Genomic DNA, 21300 nt, shown 5'->3' with positions numbered 1-21300 from the left:
GCTATTTATAATGTTTGTCCTTCCAGAGCCTCAATTAGGTAGTCCGCCGCCCTATTGTTTCTCGATGATCCCCATAGTACACTTTTGGTATTCAGTCGCCTGCGATAATACGTGGTGACCGACATTGCGCAAAGAGGTTCTCCTGGTTAGAAGGAGAATATACGTTTAGAATATGTAGCTGTTTGTATCGAAAACCTTGTGCTTGTATTGGCGGTTTCAACAGAGGATGTTGAAGAGCTATCAGGTGGATTTCCTCATTAGGAATCTTTTTATGGAAACCAACTGCCACTCCTCCATAACCGTCTATTCTATGCTGCTTGTACAATCGATAATCAGGAATCCTTGGAGCATAGTCTACTGAAGTCCATGTTTCTTGTAAAAGTAGTATAGTGGGTGTGAAGATACGGCATAGATGCCATAGAAATGGTTCTTTTCCTCTGAGTTGTCTGCAGTTCCATTGTAATATGTTGAAGGCGGAATTAATGACCATTATCGAGGGTTCCGAAGTATTCGTGTAAAAGTTTATAGAGCGGAGATTCTTCTGTGGGTTGCGTTGAGGATTGAATACCATAATTGATAGCAGCATATTTTTCGATACTAGCTAATAAGTTGTGTAAAAAATTGTTTAATGAGTCTTTAGATGGATCAGTTTCAGCGGAGGTCCTCGAATGGCACGACGTCCTGCGGTGATGTATGGGTATGCGCTCTCCTGGTCGTTCATTTAAGTCTTCCTGAGTCCTACGTTGTTTACTGTTTAAAGATCCTATAAAACACGAGTGTATTGTCTCTTCTGACAACCCCTTCTCTTCGTCTTGCCGAAGCGCTCTGCGTTTTTTGCTTTGGTCCTGCGTTCTTCCCACAGGCCAAGTAGAAATTTGATGTGTTGATGAGTGGGTAGGAAGATTGTAGCGGGAGGGTGGGGTTTGGAAGGAAGGTGCTGACGTGGATGGACCCTTGAAAATATAGGGTAGATCCGGTGTGTGAGAGGGAGAAGATGAATTGTTGACCGGGTTGGAGGAGGTTTTAGGAGAGGATGGTTTGGTCGGGGTAATAAGTTTTTGGGCTTCGTTGTATGTGATTTTCTCTGTCGCCATAAGTTGGTTGATGCGTTGGTGTCGTTTTCGTTCTGGGCACTGTGGATCAGTGGCCGGCCATATGTCCCCTCCCACAAATAATACATTTGGGATCTTGAGTAGCTCGGATGTCCGAATCCACACGCTTTTTAATGCGTCTTTCGTGTATCACTTTTGCTCGACACACGAGATTGTCTTGTGTTTCTTCTTCTGAAAACTCCGGGTATACACCGTGGATAATGTCCACAGAGCGGGTTGTGTAGTATGGGACGAAGGCCGACCATCCATGGGTTTAGAGGAGGTCGTGCTGAAGGAACTCATTCGCCTGTTGACCTATATAAAATTCTATCTTAATAAGGTTTCTTCCCGTGGGTTGAAACGATTTAACTCCCGTCACTTTCGATTGGAAGAGAATTTTACCGAGAACTTGCGGATGTTTTCGCCCGTAGTTGCATTATTGTCTGAGGTAGAGGCTGGTACAACATGTACCACATATGGTGGTGCATGATGAGGTAAGTATAAATTAATCGCCGGGGTGGAATTAACTGTAACTTCGGTAGCTATCGGAATAGTCTCGTCCATGTGCACCTCGTTTCCGCTATGAGTAATTGTTACAGTCACTATCGAGGGAGGAGGGGAAGCACCTCCTGATACCTGCGCCATGAGGCGGGGTAATTGTTCACTAATATCACGAGATTATTTGGAGACAAACACCTCACCACAAATATTACACACACTAAACTTGAGTTTGGGATACACTATGAGAATCGAACTAGCACTTGTACACTGGCAATGTAGAGCGACACTATCTTCAAAGTTGTTACTTCCGTTGCCTGTACACAAGTCCAGAGTCTAGTTGTGTTCGCTGTAACTCAGTGTCTTAGCGATACTACAACAATAGTCGCGTGATTTTAAAGAGTTGCCAACACTATCAGAATGAATCGATTCATTTAGTCGGAGCATTTTCGTGACGAAAACTGATTTTTGTTTCGTACACAAATGTTTCTGAAACAAAATTTGGTTTGTATACAAAAGCTTTTGTTAAAATCTTCTGAAACAATTTTGTTTCGTACACAAAACTTTTGTTAAACATTTTCTGAAACAGAATTTTGTTTTTTGCACATTTTTTCCTAAAACAGAATTTTGTTTTGTACACAAAACTTTTCTGAAAGGGAATTTTGTATCGTACGCAAAAGAGTTATGAAACAAAAATTTAGTTTTGATTTTTTCCCGCAAAACACTGATTTCAGAAATTTTATTTTACCGGTAAACTGATTCAGAAAAGGAAATTGAAATCGCGGTACAAAAAAGAATTTGACTTTAGGATGTGAAATAAAATACAGAAATTATTTTTTTCATGTTTCTGTACATTTGTTTTTAGGATGTGAAATAAAATACAGGGTTTCTTTTCTTCATGTTTCTGTACATTTATTTTAGGATATGAAATAAAATACAAAATTTCTTTTTCTCCATATTTGTGTGCATTTATTTTTCTTCAAGGAAAGGCGTATCTGTGACGGGGTACAAATTCTGTAAAGAGAAAATAAAACATATGAATATACGTGGTAACTTATGTTTTGTTTCCTGTAAAGAAGAAAAACATTATTAACATCTAACAAGAACATAGCATCAGACATCATATGATCAGCAGGTACACCCAACCACAAAAGTATCTCCCTCCTAAGTGCTCTAATTCCATTACTTGGGGCCCAGGTCATTTGTAGTTGTGAGAACGCGTAGACAGATGCAACCGAATATACACATAACTTTTCTCGGCACTGACAGCAGTTGGTAGCTCTAAGTTAAGTCTGTAAGCAAGTAAAATTGTGAGTAGTTGACGCACGAAACATTTCTCCATTCTGAGATCAATCTATCTGGTTCAGAGCGTGTTGTCCAATGAACATCATATGTTAATCTCAATATTGCTGTAAGTAATGTGATTCATTATATATTGTAATTTAAAGAAATAAAAACACTGATCAAACATGAATCCACCACGAAAATATCAAATCTAGAACAACTGCTGGAAATAAGTTTGTAAATCACTGTCTCCATTGACAGACCTTCTCCAATTCTCCTTATTCCAACATCTTTTTCTTTCTAGGGAAGAGAAGATCTTGCTTGTCACACTGAGTATGCATTGAAATTGAAACAGAAACACTTGAAAAAGTTTCAGTCTGGCCGGGATTCGAATTCGGGTCTACCGAATAGAAGTTGAATGCGCTAACCACTCATCTACCGCGCCATTAACCTTAAACCAAAACTAATACGTAGCTAAAATCGTTTTATGGAAATCTATAAACAAAATACTCAAATATAACAAGAACAAACAAATATAAACAAAATATAAATAAAAATATAAATGAATAAATATAAGCAACTTGTGTAAGTGTCTTAATGACTTACTCGAGATATCTTTCTTTAACTCAGAAACAAGTTATATAGACGTTCCTCAATGAGTAAAATATCACGAACTACAAGTTTATTTTCTTATATTCATACGAGTAATTTGTGGTAATTTGAGCCGGTGGCACTAGCCGATGGATCTCGGGCGTTCGGCTTCTGATCATGAGGCACAATCCACTAATGGTTCGAATTCCTCTGAAGAGCAAGGTCGAAATTTTAACTGTTCTCAATATTTCTGTGTTCGTGTTCCTATAGTGTTTGGAATACGTAAAAAGGAGATGAGGTACCAGTGGCGAACAATACTCCGGTTGGGGCGATTTGTTTAAAAAATGTGAAAGCAGGAGACTCCCATTGCAGCTACTTGGGTTCAAATCCCGTCGTGGTAATTATTAATTTTTCTGAATGGGAAGATAATGAATGTAATTGGTATTGTAATTATGTTATTCCTTTATTATTATTATTATTATTATTATTATTATTATTATTATTATTATTATTATTATTATTATTATTATTATTACCACAATGGAAAGAAAAAGTAACATAGTTGGAAGTATTCATAGGAACAGAAAAGATATAGAGTATGTCAGATGTTTCTTAGGTTTACACGTGAACGCAATAAAATTATTACGTTTATTCATTTTCAGATAGAATTATCATTTTATGACATGAAATGGAATATAAATATTTGTTAGCTGATAACAGTAATGTATTTTGTTTCGTCCTTCATGTAAGTAGAAAGGTGAGGTGTCATCTTAAATAGGATCATTCTCGTGACTAGCGATCCCTATTGTAAAAGTTAGATCACTATTTGCAATTTGCACACAGCTAGGAACAATTCATTGGAACTCATTTTTGGCCCATACTACATCAGTAAGGACGTGTTTAGCCCTTATGTGTTCATCAATTCTTGTCCAAACACGTTATTTGCCACACAGTTACGAACGAAGGTTGATACGGATGACGTAATTTTGTGTTGTTGGTATTTCACCTGTAAAGGAAGTCGTCTCAACTCCTAAACCCAGAGAGATTGAATACTTTTCATGTTAGTATACATCAGAAATATCAATTTTGTAGATTATAGAAAATTCCTGAATTGCCACAGCCGGAATCGAATTTGCGTCCCCAATATTATGAATTCAGTAATTATACACTTTTACGACTCCAGTGTTAAAATGCTGAAACTTTGTGATTTCAGTTATGATAAAATAGTACATTACATATTATGCAGAAAGAATAGTCCAGAGAAGTCAACTTAAAATGGACAACTCATATGTACGTAGGCGCTGCCGTATGCTCTCGCCTCGGGCCCTGATTTTTCATGGCACGGCATTGACATATACTTATATTGATTGGAATCTTGTGTGTCAGGGCACTGGATTATTATTTTTAAAGTTAACTAATTTAACGAACCTTCCTCAGTACCTTGTTTCCTATTTTGATGCGTTTTACTCACTTTTACAGTTTTCCCACTAACTCTCTAAGAACAGGGGCAAAAACACAGAAACATGGAGGACAGTAAAAATCGCAAACACTATTCGCGCGTTCTTCCCTTGCCTGAAGTAAAACGATAAAATATGTTGAACATGGTCTCCCATTTCCTATGTGATGTCAAATCCAGAGTTCGAGTGCGTCAGTGGGTAAAATGGATCGAGTTTTCTGAGTGGGTCAGTGGGTCAACAGCATGTGACCCACTGCGATCCAACATCTACTGGGACCCACTGAGACCCAGCACCCACCGTGACTCATCACTCTATGAATCACTCTGACCCACCGACCCTCTCTGCTCACTGTATTAAAGACAGCATCTACTGACGCGACAAAACGCCAAGGAAAACGCCACAAAATTACTCCCCTAAAATATGTTAATCGGCTATATCTGTCATTTTTACATTAAGGCTAGTCTAAAAGCACTAAAAAGGTACCACAAAAGTACCCCGGAGGGGGCTCGAACCACCAACCTTATGATTACTGGGCGGGTGTTGTTTTAACTTCTTCACGGAAGCGATGAAGAAAGCGTTGCTTGTAAAGGGATAAATCGTTGAGATCTTTTTCATTTGGTAAATCAGAGTGCTCCTTTAACCCTGTGTATGAGACAATAACTGTTTCGGATAAGATAAAATGCATTCGCCATGTAATTTTATAACAAACTGACGCGTGTCTCTTTACTTTACTTCATAGTTCTCCCATACTCACTTTCTAATGATCGACGATAGTTGCCATCTAAATTCGTACAATTATCGCACTTATCTCAAGATTTTTTACTTCATCATGTTGAGGCAGAGGTTATTTTTGACCTCCGGAGCTCGCTTTATGAACAATTCTTCAGAAAAAAAAAACATATCATAATAACCGCATGCACATGATTGGCGATAGTTCGCGTTCGTCCCTTTCCCATTCTCCGCGGCGAATGAAAGGAGCGCAGACCAAAACGAAGTCCTTGCTTCTACGTGGTGGTAACTTGAACACCCCGATGCGAGATATCTGTTTCGACTCGACAAAACCCTTCCGCCAGTGGGACACTCGCGGGAATCCTTCGACTCGTCGCTATATTGACGATCGACGTTTACCGGCCACTAGGTGTCGGCGACGTTTATGGTATGGGATAGGTCCATGTCTCATATAGCCTCGTTGTTGAAATTGACGTTAAACTAAAAATCAGCTCAACAAAATATACAGTGCTCCGCATCATATATCTATATATACTTACCATGCGCTTTATAATAATTGCTGAAGCTTGTTTAATATATGGAGCGCTTAGAGCATAAGGCAATAAACCCTTAAAGTTATGAGAAAAATAGTCCTAAAATTTCTATTGTAAGTTTCTGTATGTTGGTCTAGGTACCTTGATTTGGGACTTTAAATTTTCATCCGTTTTTCCACTGAAAAGTATCGATAATTCAACAAAAAATAATTAGACCATTATAATTTAATTGAAATTCATCGTAATTTTGCCCATGACAAACACTTTACCATTTTATATCGTAAAGATCAAATCCATCATTATTGTAACAGAGCAGTGCTTGAGTGATTGACCGTAGAAATTCAAACTCCGATTAGTTAGAATTTGACAACCTGTTTTATTACAAGTATAAACTTTTTAGTCGGTAGAAAAGAGGCCGTTGATCATGTGTCAAAGTTGATGACGATGTGTTTTGGTGGCTCAGTGGTTCATGGTGGGTGGTGGGTCGGAGTGTCAGTGCGTCATGGGAAAACTTTTCATTGACCCACGCAATCTCTGATCTAATCTGTAAAACCAAACCAAACAAAGAGTAATATTAATACACAAGACGCTCAACATTTTAGCTATTCATTACATAACTATCTCATGATCCGAATAACTCTAGTATATCCACAAACCATCATTTGTCATATTTTACAGAAATACGTAATGAATTTTCTGACAACTTGGTACTTTAAATGTTGATAATACGCAAAGTTCATTGATGTAATCACTTATTCACTTATTCTCTTATGATCATCGCAACCTTTAGGGTACTTCCCGTAGATATATAAAGGTGAAATATAGTATCCAGTCTTCGTGTAGCGTGTAAGTAAAAAATGAAAAACAACAGGATAATATTTACATCCCCCAAACCCCCTAAACTGGAGTGTCTTGATTATTCAACAAAAAGACTTGAAATCCAATCAGAAAATTCATAAAATATAAAATATGTAGCCAAGTCTCGACTTCGCAACAATAATAATAATAATAATAATAATAATAATAATAATAATAATAATAATAATAATAATAATAATAATAATAATAATAATAATAATAATAATAATAATAAATATAATAAAGGAATAACAGAATTACAAAATCAATTGCGTAAAGGTACCTTCCAGTTAAGAAAAAATGTTTGCCACGACTCAGAGCCGTAAGTAGAAGAACCTCCACTACCCCCCAGGGTAGCTCCACGCCGTTCGAGGGAGGCCCATTTTAAGACAAAATTGATTTATTCCATATACAATACGGACATTAAATTATAAGTGAAACATCAAACAGGTTCAATACATTACATAAACAGAACAGCACACAAAAGATAAATAAAACAATAATGAGTCGTGGGCCAATTTCAGTAAAACATGTATACTATTAGGGGCACTAGAAATAATATATATTCGTATTTTATTGTCCGATTTGTCAATATTGTCCCCTTAAATAATTTGTCGTGTATGGAACGGGCCCAGAAGCGTAACTAACGACGGCGCAGTCCTTGCTGTGCGGAAGGGCCCACAAGCTCCGGGTGTCCATAAAGAGTAAGAGATGGGCGGAAAGAGTTGGCCCAAGAATTAGGGAAAAGACTTTGTCTAGGGGGCGCAAATGAGCGTATTAATGCTTGCCCCCTCCCCAGAAAAATCTAAGTTACGGAGCTGCCACGACGAGATTCGAACCCGTGTCTGCCATACGAGTTTCATAATTTGCCAATCTACCACAAATTCCTCATACAAAGATAAAAGAATAAACTAATAGTTACGGAAGGTAAAAATAGAACTTTCTTTTTTACACGTGTTGATGCAATTCAAAGAATGCGAAAATAATGTCTTCCGCAGACACGTAGCCAAAGTGTGGGTCCGGGGGTTTGGACCCCCTCCTCCGATACCAGAAATGAAAAAAATTAGGAAAGATAAAACAAAACGAAACAAGAAAAAAAAAGAACCAGCAAAAAAATATAAAGCTACAGCAAGGGTTTGGTTACTCTTTCTTATGAGGAGCTTTGTGAGGAGGAAACAGGGGTAGTCAAGTTAGAAAGGGATATTATTGTAACGGAGCATTCTTAATTGCATCTAGATCCATGCTAATCCTATGGACTACAAATGACGATCAGATAGAGTCTCAGGTAGTACTTAAGAAATACCAAGAATCCCCAATAATATGAGCCTGGCAACATAAATTCCAGTGACACTTGTAAAGAAATTTTCAATTTCGCGGCAACACTAATCCATTTCGCGGCAGGATGTTTGCACTGCCGAAAGAGATTTCGTTGCTATCCTTAACGGCATAAAACAAAAAGAAGAAAAAGAAGAAGAAAAGACAAAAAGAACCGAGTTCGAAAGACCTCGTAAGACTATACCTTTTTCACTTTTTAATATCCTTTTACTCGCGATTTCTTCATAGTTTGTTACTAAAATACTTACTAACATATCCTTATCTCATTGTCCTAAGAAACCAATATGGGTACGCTGTCAGTAAAATAGTTTAGATTGGTCTAGCCTCTTGTGGGTAACGACAATATTTCATGTGACGCTCAACATTACAAAATCCTGGTTAAACGAACCAAAATCATTTACTAGTAAATTAGTTTAGAATGACCCAGTCCCTGGTTTGATAACATCAATAGTTCGTCACGGAACCCCGTGGTTACGAAATCTTGGCTACGTGCCTGTCAGCTGGCTTGCATTTTCGGGGATTCCAAGAATTTCAGATATCCTCTGATCTTTTTGGCTGATACAAGAGTCATGACCTACATATAGCGGAAATTAAGGCTAACTGATGTTGGCCCTCGTGGCCGAGCGTTCTAGGGCAACATTCTAGTAATGAAAACCGGTTTTGATGTCTGTTCAAACCTTGTCCAAGGATTATGTAAATTTTCGTAATACTTTTTTCATTAAAATAGGATTGAAAATAATACTCAAAAAAGTGATTTACTGATTATTTTTTAAAATTTTCATAATAGTTTTTTCATTAAAATAAACTTGCAGTTTTACTATACGGAGCCATAGTAATAATAATAATAATAATAATAATAATAATAATAATAATAATAATAATAATAATAATAATAATAATAATAATAATAATAATAATAATAATAGTAGAAGCAGCAGTTGTAGTAGTAGTAGTAGGAACGGGTTAGGAGGCCCGCAGGGGTTGGTTAGGTTCTGTTCTGTTGCTCAAATTTTTCTGTACATTTTACATGACCAACTTCAAACAGCTGGCTAGGGCAGCGCGCGAATACTGTAAGTCTTGGGATCGGCGTAAATTATGCCGGCTTTTCCTCATTGGAAATTAGAAGTTACGATTAGGAAGAATAGTGGTAATATAAATCGGGAGCAGTTAAAAACGATGAGGTAGCCTCAACTTCAAGAACGTTTCGTGATATTTTCCTCATCGACAAAGGAACTAGTTTAAAGTTAAAGAAGGAAATCTCGAGTAAGTCATTGTGACACTCATAAGGAACGTCTTCTCATACGAGCATTAGTATTTTGTATAGTCTTACATGCAACGATTTTAACTAGCTAAAAGTTTAGATAAAAGGTTAAGTGACGCGGTAGGTAAGAGGTTAACGTATTGAACTTCTGTTCGGCTGGTCCGGGTTCGCTTCCCGGCCAGGTTGAAACTTTTCCAAATGTTTCAATTTCAATTTCAATACATACTCAGTGTTGCAAGAAAGATATTTTCTCTTCCAGAAAGAAACTGATATTGCAATGAGGAGAATTGGAGAAGGACTCACAATGGAAGCAATCATTTACAAACTTATTTCCAGCAGTTGTTCTATATTTGACATTTTCAGCTACTTTCAAGCATTTTCTGATAAATGCGAAGTCAATATTTTTATTTCTCTAAACACACAGTATATAAGGAAATAATATATTACATACACAGCAATATTGAGATTAATATATGGTGTTCTTTGGAAAACACGATCCGAACTATAGAGATTCATCTTAGAATGGAGAACTGTATCGTTAGTCACCTACGTTACAATTTTACCTGCATAAACACCTGGATGAGATCTACCAACTGCTGTCTGTACCTAGAAATATTACGTGTAAGTTGGGTTGCATCTGTCTAGGCGTTCACAACTGCAAATAACCTGGACCCCAAGTAATAGAATTAGAGGGCTTGGGGGTGAGATACTTTGTGGTTGGGTGTACACCAAGAGTGAGGTGTGCAAAAGAAAAAATGTGACGATTTTTTGTACCTGGATTCGTTTTCTCCATTGGTTGCTGCAAGATGGAAGGGTGATGTCATCTGAGTTTTTCTCTGCTGGAGCATCAAAAGGAACTTGTGCATCGTTGAAGCATGTCTCGTGTTACGGTTGACTCTTTGCCGGTCTTTAGGAGGTGATGTTTGTGGGATTGGGGAAATTTGGCTATTATTCTATTTTGGCTTTCTTATAGCTATAGGGTATTGTCTTGTACGTACCGGGTATTAGTTGGCGTTTTTTAATAATTGAAACTGTAATTCGTTTCCTCAGGTTTTGTGACAAGATTATGTTCCTGAATTCTGTAAATTTTGTGTGGCGTGTTAATGGGGTATTTTTTCACTGGACTGATTGACGATCATTTGCTCCAGACTATTGAAATTTAACTTTTGGCTTGCTGTTTAATTGAGTGTGAATCCACGAATTTTGCATACGTAATTGGCTGACATCGTGTCGGGGTCGTAGATTTTTAAAGCATACTGTTTTGGGCCACCAGACACGAATTTTTAATGTATGCTTTTGGGCCTATCGATTCGAGTTCATTTGACATTAAACTAAGAAATACTTCTGGTGCTATTGTGAGCTCTGATGGTCGCTGCGTTAATATCACAGAATCTGTATGGAAATATGACAATCTTTCTTGCAGCAAGCATTAACACGGCCACCATAGAATCCGTCTTTTGGATTTTTCTGTGTCTTATTAGCGTAAGGATGCGAGTTCAAAGAAGAGGCCAATGCTGGATTGGATTTTAACAAGTGACGAAATTCACATTCCCATATTTTATGTAGTTTATATACCATGGATCGCAATAATTTCATTTTACGCTGTTTTCTCTCACATCGATAGTTCATAGTCTCTTCGGAATTTTCATACATTTGCTGATCACGGCCTGTAGGGACACACAGAAAGAAGGCATGGAACCTACATCCTTGGAATTCATACACGTGTTCTTCTTTAGTGTCGGGATGTTTATAGTATCCGTCCAGATAAAAACCAGCAACAAAAACTCATTTTCGTCTTGCTACATGTAGAATTGGATGTTCCTCCTTTTCTTCCATGTAGGCAAGCCACTGCAAAGCAATCCGTGACTGATTATTTCTGTGACGGTATCCTTGTGCAGGAAGAATGCTAATGGTATTGGCTTTTAAAAAATTTCGTCGAAATACTTAATTGCACGCACTCGCTAAAGTGATAGCCTCCAAGAAGGATTGACGTGGGTTTCTTGTTCAAAAGTGGTCATGAAAGATATACAAGTCATTCCAAGTACATTGTCGTCCTGTACACAATATTTCACCAACTCTTCTTGGAAAATAAACGTATCGTTCTGGTGTTCGTTATACCATGTCATAAATTTATATCGTTCATCCACTTTCATTTTATCTGCATCATAATAATGGATCTCCAGTAATTTTCCCACATACGCTTGATTTTCAGCGGTATTAAAATGTGTGGAAAATATCCTTTTGTCGGTGGTAAATGAAATGCCTTGGATAGTTTACTTTAAGCCATTGGCATGAAATTTAAGGAGTCAATAAATGATAAGTGATTTACTTTCATAGTTAAAATTTTTGCCCCGTTCAAGATCAAAGTAGGTTTCAATTCATGTTCTTCCACTGAAGATTTAAGGATAAAATGATCATCGCAGCCTTTAGAATTATGTGCCAAAGATACAATAAGCTTGATTTTGGGTTTTCGTTGGTGTAGATACGCAACAAAAGTGATGATCGGATCAAATTGAAAAATATGTTTCCGCTGTCCACAAACTTCACACGGATAATGTATATCTTCATCTTGTACATAGTCGTATCATACTTGTTGGGCCACTAGTAAATTGGGCTTACGAATAAACGTATCTTCATCAAAGAAAATATTCTGTATTGCTTCGATATCATACAAAACAATCATAGCCTTCTTGGCATGTAACACTGATGGAACCCCAGGCTTTAATTGAGACGTATCAGGCTTCATGTAACATTGGTGAGACGACAAAACGTGTTTATGACACACATTACAAAAATAATCTGTACAATCATGTTGTCTTTCTCCTGTATGAACAAACGAATAAATGCTAGATATTTGGAACACTGTTTCACCATCTTGCATATTGGCTGGTCAGATGATTTACATAGCATATTTTACCATAGAATTCACGATTACATTGGACACTGCTTCTCTGTATTGGTCTTACTGCATTGCGGTTTCTGCAAACATTTCTCACACATGGCCGAACAGTTCTTGACGTGTGCAGTACGATGGACATATTTTTTGTGACATGCAGCACAATAGTAATGAGTAGAAAAAACAGACGTTAACGACGTGATGATATCATAATGAGAATTGATGCACATCAAATTGATTGGAATTTTGTCTTCGCTACCAGGTTCTTCATGCAGAATATCTTCTCCGGGAAAGCTGGTGTATACGGTGAGATTGTAATCGGTCAGGTAGCGTTGCAATTGTCGCAATTCTTCCACGGATCCACCATTGTCCAAATTCACTGAGGATATGGACAAATATTCATGTACGTCAGGGATAACAATACACTAGCGCTGTCCTGATATTGTCTGAAAATTTTCTTACTCGTATCCTTATATTTCTTTAGGCCAATAGAGATCACAATCGCATAAGCCAAACATTTGTTGTAGGTGTTTTTTACACGTAAAAGGCCATTCTTGCGTTTTAGGAACTCCTTGTTTCATAAAAGACCTTGACGCATTCTTCCAAATCCACGAGGGACATCTATATGATGAAAATATACAATGAACGGTTCTTTCATGAGAAAACTATCGTTACTTTGCAAAATGCGATCCAAGGAAGTCCATACAGTTTCCAATGTCAGATTACTTGCACGCCTAAAAGATAAATGAAACGACTTGTTCTTTTCATCGTGAGATAAAATAGATGATCCAGCCATCGATGATTCGTTAACATTTTCCTATAAATAATCCAACGTATGTCGAAACGAGGTCTGAGCCCACTCAATAATATCGGTGTCACTGGTCGGAGTATTTAGTTGAATTTCCAGCATTTGTCCTTCGAGATTAAAACGCCGATAATGTCTATTGATTTCTCGCAAGACAGTAAATCCAGAGGTAGTCATATTCAAACAGGAAAATGTAAGGTAAAACAAAAAAGGCATAAAAACGACGTAGGCAAAAAACAAACAAATATCTAAAGCGAAAAAAAAAGCACGAATTAAAAATCGAATTGCTAGATCAGAATTCGCTTACACGTTTATCAAAGAAAGGGAATCGGTATCAAATTACTAATTTGTCAATCCTAAAAGAATTATCATGCAAACTTTTTAATAAATTGCATCTCAAATAGTTCTACTGCTGAAAAGTTTTATCGTCGTCATATTAGAAGTCAAACCCGGGACGAAGTGGTAAACATAACCTGTAACTGATCTACGATTCTGTAGTGATAAAAAGAATGAATGCATTTGTTTCTAACTATGCTGAGAGAATCATTGTAGTAAGAATTTTTCCCTAACCTGAACTTTGAAAATTATAACGAACATGAAACGAAAACAAAATCTCATGCGTCTGCTTTGTATGCACTCTTTTCCGAGCTAAACGGTTAGCGTAAGTGCATCTGACGAGCAAGACCTGGATTCAATTCCCGGCGAGATCAGATCCCACATTAAACTGTAAATCAACGTCTCGCTGTTAAATGGCACGGTATCAAACTTTTTGCGGGAAACAAATTCGTGCGTAGTTTTTGAAAAACTAAAATTTTGTATTTTTAAAATTACGTTAATGGTAACTTTCAGAAACTGAGCTTCCTCATAGCTAAGTGGTAAGCGTTACATGCCTCTGGCCCAGGTTCAAATACCGGTAAACGCTCAGTTTCAACCTTCAGCCGAAGGCACTAGTCTCACTGTTAAAGGGACGCTAAACCAAAATCAACAAAGCATATCATCTCTCGTGGTGAGTTTTAGAGAACACGATACTTTTGATGTGTGGGGTTCCTGATTCGAACCCCGGCCAAGTAAGTGTGATTTTATTCGGGTATTCGCACTACTTCTTCCGTTTGCTCTCTCATAGACTAAATATCATTATAAAAATATAACAGTGCGTTAGTGATAAAGAAAAATATCCTTATGCGTATTTTATGATTCTCATCACTCCACGGATACTGAGTAACGCGGTTTATAAACTTGCCTGAGGATAAAACCTCAATGAACTTAACTCAAATTCAATGAACGGAAACTCGCTGCAGTAAAGCCACGCTGACACAAGAGGTACAGCTGCTCAAATTTACGATCTTCGTGGAAATAGGATCTGAAAAATGAAAAATGGACTTTATTTAGGTAAGAGACGTGTTCAACTATAAAGTGACATCACTATCAGCCAATCGGAAACAAGGAAATTAATGAATGACAACACGGAGAACCAATAAAAACACAGCTTTCAATATAGAGAACATCGAGTATCATGAGCCGAAAGGACATGTAACAAACAATCAGATTGGTTGATCATTGTTATGACGTTACAGAATTACAAATTCACATTTCTCCTGACACATCAATAGTTACGATATATTAGTTAGTATCTTTTAGTTAATCATCTAGTATCGGAATTCTAATCATGACATCATACTGTTGACGAGAAATATGCTTTCGTTAATTTATTAATACATTGAAATTAAGACATCTAAAAGTGACTCATTTTCCATAAACTTGATCAAAAAATGTAACACTCATCGACATGTTACGAAAGTGCCTTTGACATAAATGTAAAGCCGAGTTTAGACAGCTCGTCGTTGCAATAACAGCTGAGAAAAAAATGCTGATGTAGTAAGATATTGTACTCTTCGTAAAAGCAGATTCCAGCAATTTCACAATATCAAACTCGTATGCGTAACAACAAGCAGAAATGTGTAATGTAATATAACCTGTCTAAAAAGTGCTCATGTTCTTTTGCATATGTGAAGTTACTCGCAACGAAAACTAAATCTTAACAATGGAGTACGATGGCTCAGCGCTTACCTCTGGTGTGTGAAGTCTTTGCTTCAATCCACAAGCAAGTAAGTTTATAATGTTTTCTCTCAGTTTTTAATTCCACCATTTCTCATCGTTTCCCTTCGCCTCGAGGATTACATTAAACTCAAAATCGACTGAAACTAGCACGAAGAATCGAACTCGGACGATTGCAATTTCTATAACATAGAAATCAACAAGCTAAACTTCTCAATGGGCACAGTGTCTCAGTGATAGAGCGCTTGTCTCTGATGTGTGAGGTTCCTGGTTCAATCCACAAGCAAGTAAGTTTCATGTTTCTCCTGTTTCATTCTACCATTTCACATCATCATCGTTTCCCTTAGCCTCGAGGGGACGTTAACCTTAAAATTTCCTTAAACTATCAACAAGAATCGAACTCGGGACGATTGCAATATCTATAACATAGTAATCAACACATGTAAGGTATCCATGTTCACCCCTGAGGTATATAACAAGGAACGAAATGGACCACGAAGTACATATAATACCATATCAAATTTAAGGGAATGATCTTAAGTACACCTGCAAATAATCATATAACGTAATAAGGTCTCATCAAATGAGATGTCATATACCTCGGAAATTGATTATTGATACTCATCAAAGGGAACGACATGACTCACAAATTTAAGAAGTGAACCATTGTACTCAATTATATAACGAAAAGGTCTCACGAAAGATAATAGAATAAGTTAAAAAACTTCCGAAATTGATATTTTCATACTCATCAAAAGGAACAAGGTCCTATACGCCCCAACTCCTCATGTGAATCAAGGTGATCTTATATACCCTGAGTGGTCCTATGCATTCCCTGATCCGTGGCCCCTGAGTAAGCATAAGCAAAATTTCAATAGGTGACGCAATCCCGGGCCAAACTACCTCTAACTCATTCGCACTAACGCTATGGTGCATGCGCTCCTACATTGGATAACCAACATTAAGATAGGTTGGCGCAATTACTACTGTTGGGATCGAAAAAAGACCCTATGCACCAGAGGTGAAAGCTGTTCCGCCTCCTGAGCCACCGCGGCAACTAACGTCAGTTAAAAGAAATCTCTGAAACTATCAGTTAAAAACTGTACTTTTTCTTTCTTTTCTAAGGATGATAACGTATTTAGAGCAGAGAGCATCGATCGAATAACGGTATACAACTACGATACAAATACTGGCCATCAAATTCCTTGTAACTTTGAAAAATTGGCAAGATGCACACTTGAAATAGTTCTGGAGAAGGCCAAAGTGAATAACGATTATTCTGAAGCATAACGATAATCTGTTAATTAAAAGAAAAACCAGGAGGGATTTCCCTCGTGCAGGCACGTAGCCAAGGGGGGGGGGTCCGGACCCCCTCCCTTCGAGACCAGAAATAAAAAAAATTAAGGAAGGATGAAACAAAATGAAATGAGAAAAGTAAGGATCAGCGTTAAAAATAAACTACAGGAAGCTTTTGGTTACTCTTTCTTATGAGGAAATTTGTATTACTTGCAATACATGGTTGCAAGGTGAGCGATATATACTGGAAGAGTCAGGGAATTTGAAATTTCTAGAAAAGTTGCGGAATTCTCAGAATTTCTGCTACTAGTCAGGGAGATTTCAAGCTTCCGAAAGCATATTGCCTTCGTGTAACAGGATGGACATTTTTTATCATAATTTTTTGTCATCGCATCCTTGCAATATCAAACATGTTATTTCAAAAACAATTTTCTACTGCTCCTTTAACCTGTCATTTGAAATAGACAGTGGTTGAGGGAATAAAAACAAAAATATATGTGGAAAGAAACTTTTGTTAACATTTGATTCAACAGAAAAAGGAACGCAGATATTGCAAAATATTTTACAAGACATTATTGAATATATATATATATATATATATATATATATATATATATATATATATATATATATATATATATATATATATATATATATATATATTTTGTAATAGTTGAGGTCATAATGAAAGGAAAATTGTTATATTTGAATAAACAGAGGAAGGATGTAAATATTGTATAATCTTTTTCAATACTTTTTTTAAAACTTTACTCGAGATTTCTTCATAGGTTATTAACATATTCCGACAGATTTCTTCATAGTTTATTACCAACATATTCTCACAAACCAATATATGTTCATAGTAAAATAGTTTAGATTGATCGAGCTCCTGGGCCTTCAGAATTTCATGTCACGCCCCCCCGTTACGAAATCCTGGCTAAACGAACCAATATATGCTCCAGTAAAATTGTTTAGAATGATCGAGCCCCTGGTGTGATGACCAAGGGCGCCGATCCTCGGACCCCCCCTTCACGCAATCCTGGCTACGTGCCTGCCTCGTGGCTAAGCGGTTAGCGTACTCACCTTTGGCGTGGGAGACCCGGGTTCGATTCCCAGTGAGAGCTCATGTGGTTCGGATTCCACGTTAATCAGTAGATACAAGTCTCATATAGCCTCGCTGCTGAAAGGGACGCTAAACTAAAATCAACAACAAAAACCAGGATGCAGGAGGGCTCAGTGGTAAAGTGCCTACCTGTTGTGCGCGAGGTCCTTGGCTTTATCCCGGCCAAGTAAGTTTGTGGTGGACAACATTGTGATCGTGGGTTTTCTTGGAGTACTTCCATTTCCTCCCACTTTCTCATTCCACCAATTCTTCCTACAATCATTTGCTTTAATAATCGTCTCCTTTAGAATGGCAAGCATAATTGTTGGACTTTAAATTCATCAATACTATTTCATTTCATTTTAAAAGGAATAACCTCGGCCTCAGGCACCCGAGATAACTTACACGCATGATGTTGCACCCACACGCATGATCCCCTTACTTGCACGGGGATCGAACTAGGGACTACCTACTAGAGGCAAGCGCTCTACCACTGAGCCACCGTGCTACCAAGAGCAGATGATGTCACGGGGGATGCTGATACAATGTAACAGCTCTTTCCTAAGTGCGTACACAGGAGGATGTGTAATTGACAATAACCAGTCTCTTTTTCATATCTATATCTATCTATCTGTCTATCTACTACTAGCGTCTCTGGCATGGAAAATTTTGGAGGATAGACTGAACAAAATTAAATTACCTCGAATCTATTTAATAATATATTGAGCAATAAAATTTTTAAAAATTTCAACACGAAAAAAAAATCACATATACAGGGACGTAAAAAATACAGAATCACCTTAATATACTTTATTTACCTATTTTTAATGGTGATTGGACCAACGATCGTCGTGCGACGGTCACTGCTTGCAATAAATCTTGTCTGCTAACTCGTCTAGGCTGAGAAAGTCCAGTAAAGCAGGGGACACATGATAACATGATTCAATCTCTGCTGTGTCATTGTGCTTCTAGTCTCCGAATGGAGCTAAAGCTGCACAATCAAGACGCAATGAGTTTTCAACGTTATTAAACACAGCTCGAACTTCTGGTTTCATTTGTCGTAGTACTTTGCAAGCATGACTGACACAAGATACACCAGACTTCTGCAGAAACATTTTCATCTCAAGAGAAAATGACCCTACATCTACTTCTGGATAACTTTCAAGTATGTCAACTTGCTCGAATACATCTGATAACATTGTATCTTCTAGTTGCCGAAGACGCACGAATTCCGACTGAGTAAATCTTCATTCTAGGCCTTTCACAGCTGCAATAATGATGCCATAATATTTTTTTCCTATAATACGCATTCACCGGCATACGCATCTACCGGCCCTTTGTACTTCCTTGGTACTCTCTTCATTCTTGGCAATGAAAAGAGGTTCATATTCTATTTTTCTACTTTCACATTAGCTTGCATTATTTTATCATAACATTTTTGGTTGTGTAAGTTCTGAATACTTCCTGAAACAATTTAAACATCTTTAATCAAACCTGTTCCAGTTTGTTTCTGACTTTGGAATGGCTTATTCAGAAGTTATAGCATGACAATTATTTTCTGTCCAAGTAACAGATCCAACAGCGTTAGTTTCGAAATGGGCTAGAAGACCTGTAGCTCTTGTAAGCTGCTTGTCGGTTTCAGAAATACCATGCAGAGTTTTTAGTATAACATCACACTTATCTAGAATTTTTCAAATATGGTATCCGGTCTTGTAGGACAAAGTGGTTTTATTCTAGTGACATTACTTATTGGACCTTCAGACCAGATTCAAGTACAGTAACAAAATTTCCTCGTGCTATAACTGATTGAGAAAACATGACACCTAACCCATGAGCTCATTGCATTGCATTCATGAGCTTCCAAGGGACGCAAACAAGGTTGGACGACGACAAGCCTGGACACTTAATTTTGGTCGCTCCCGACAAGGTTGGACAACGACAAGGTTGGACGACGACAAGCTTGGACAATGAAAAGCTTGGACACTTCTCAATTTATCCTCTTGCACCAGACTCGAACGAATTCCTGAGGTGTCCAAGCTTGTCGTGGTCGATCCCAAGCCTGGATACATCTCATTTTGGGTCGTTGACGACAAGGTTGGACGACGACAAGCCTTGACACATTCCTGGGATGTCCAAGCTTGTCGTGGTCGATCCCGACAAACCTGGACACATGTAATTTTGGGTCGCTGACGACAAGGTTGGCCAACGACAAGCCTGGACACATTCCTGAGGTGTCCAGGCTTGTCAGGATCGATTTTGGATCGCTGAAGACAAGGTTGACCAACGACAAGTCTGGACACATTCCAATGGGCCGATTTGGTGCATTCAAAGCACGTAGTTCTGACAAATACAACTGTTTATTCAGTTGTACGGGTGTACAAGGGCAGTTCGTGTTATCAATGTACAAGGGCAACTGTTCTCTCTGATTATACTGCAGTGTTATTTTCATACCACCGTGATATTCATAAAAATCCTAAGAAGTAACACAGACATGATTATTCAATTACAATATCATATATCAATACTGAAAAACCCGGTTTAAAAGTTAAAGAAAAACGAGGATTAAAACCCAAAAATGCCTAGGGTTCAAACCTATTCAAGCCATCAGGTTTGGGCCCGCTACGTTTCGACATACACCGTTTCGGCGCCTGCTCAGTTCGGCGAAAATTTTATGTACAAGGGCACACATCCCATTTAATAATTATTTAGGTAAATTATTTAAGTAAAACGAAAATTTTGTAAATAATAATGATCTCTTTTAATAAAAGATAAAGAAATTTAAAATAATTCGAAAATCCTCTAGTAGAGGGCAGTAGCTGACCGGCGAGAATCAGCCAATAGCAATATAGATGCGAGCCATGCAACTCTATATTGAAGGGCATGTATGTATGAACTGGAACCTAACTGATAGAGTTTGTTGGAACAGACATTTCAAATTAGGTCATTGACGACAAGCCTGGACACATTCCTGAGGTGTCCAGGTTTGTCGCGGTCGATCCCGACAAGCCTGGACACATCTCATTTTGGGTCGTTAACGACAAGGTTGGACGACGATAAGCCTGGACACATTCCTGGAGTGTCCAAGCTTGTCGTGGTCGATCCCGACAAGCCTGGACACATCTCATTTTGGGTCGCTGACGACAAGGTTGGCCAACGACAAGCCTGGACACATTCCTGAAGGTGTCCAGGCTTGTCGGGATCGACCCCGAGATGCTTTGACATATCTCATTTAGAGTCGCTGACGACAAGGTTGGCCAACGACGAGCCTGGACGAAAAAAGTGTCCAGGCTTGTCGTCGTCCAACCTTGGCGCGGTCCCGCTTCCAAATATTACCCTGAAGGACTATTACACGACTAATGAAGGAGGATAAAAATATTGGGCCTTATGCAGAGTCGTTTTTAGGCGTGATTAGTGCCGTACTAAAGACTTCGACTAACATAAGGTTCTTGTAGAAGCCAGACCTTTAGTAACACTAATCATATTTCTAAACGACTCTGCATAAAGCGGAT

This window comes from Thermobia domestica, chromosome 1 (genome assembly GCF_964235325.1).
Source record: "Thermobia domestica chromosome 1, izTheDome1.hap1.1, whole genome shotgun sequence".
Taxonomy (NCBI): domain Eukaryota; kingdom Metazoa; phylum Arthropoda; class Insecta; order Zygentoma; family Lepismatidae; genus Thermobia; species Thermobia domestica.
The sequence above is the reverse complement of the archived record's forward strand: the minus strand, read 5'-3'. Positions refer to the sequence as shown.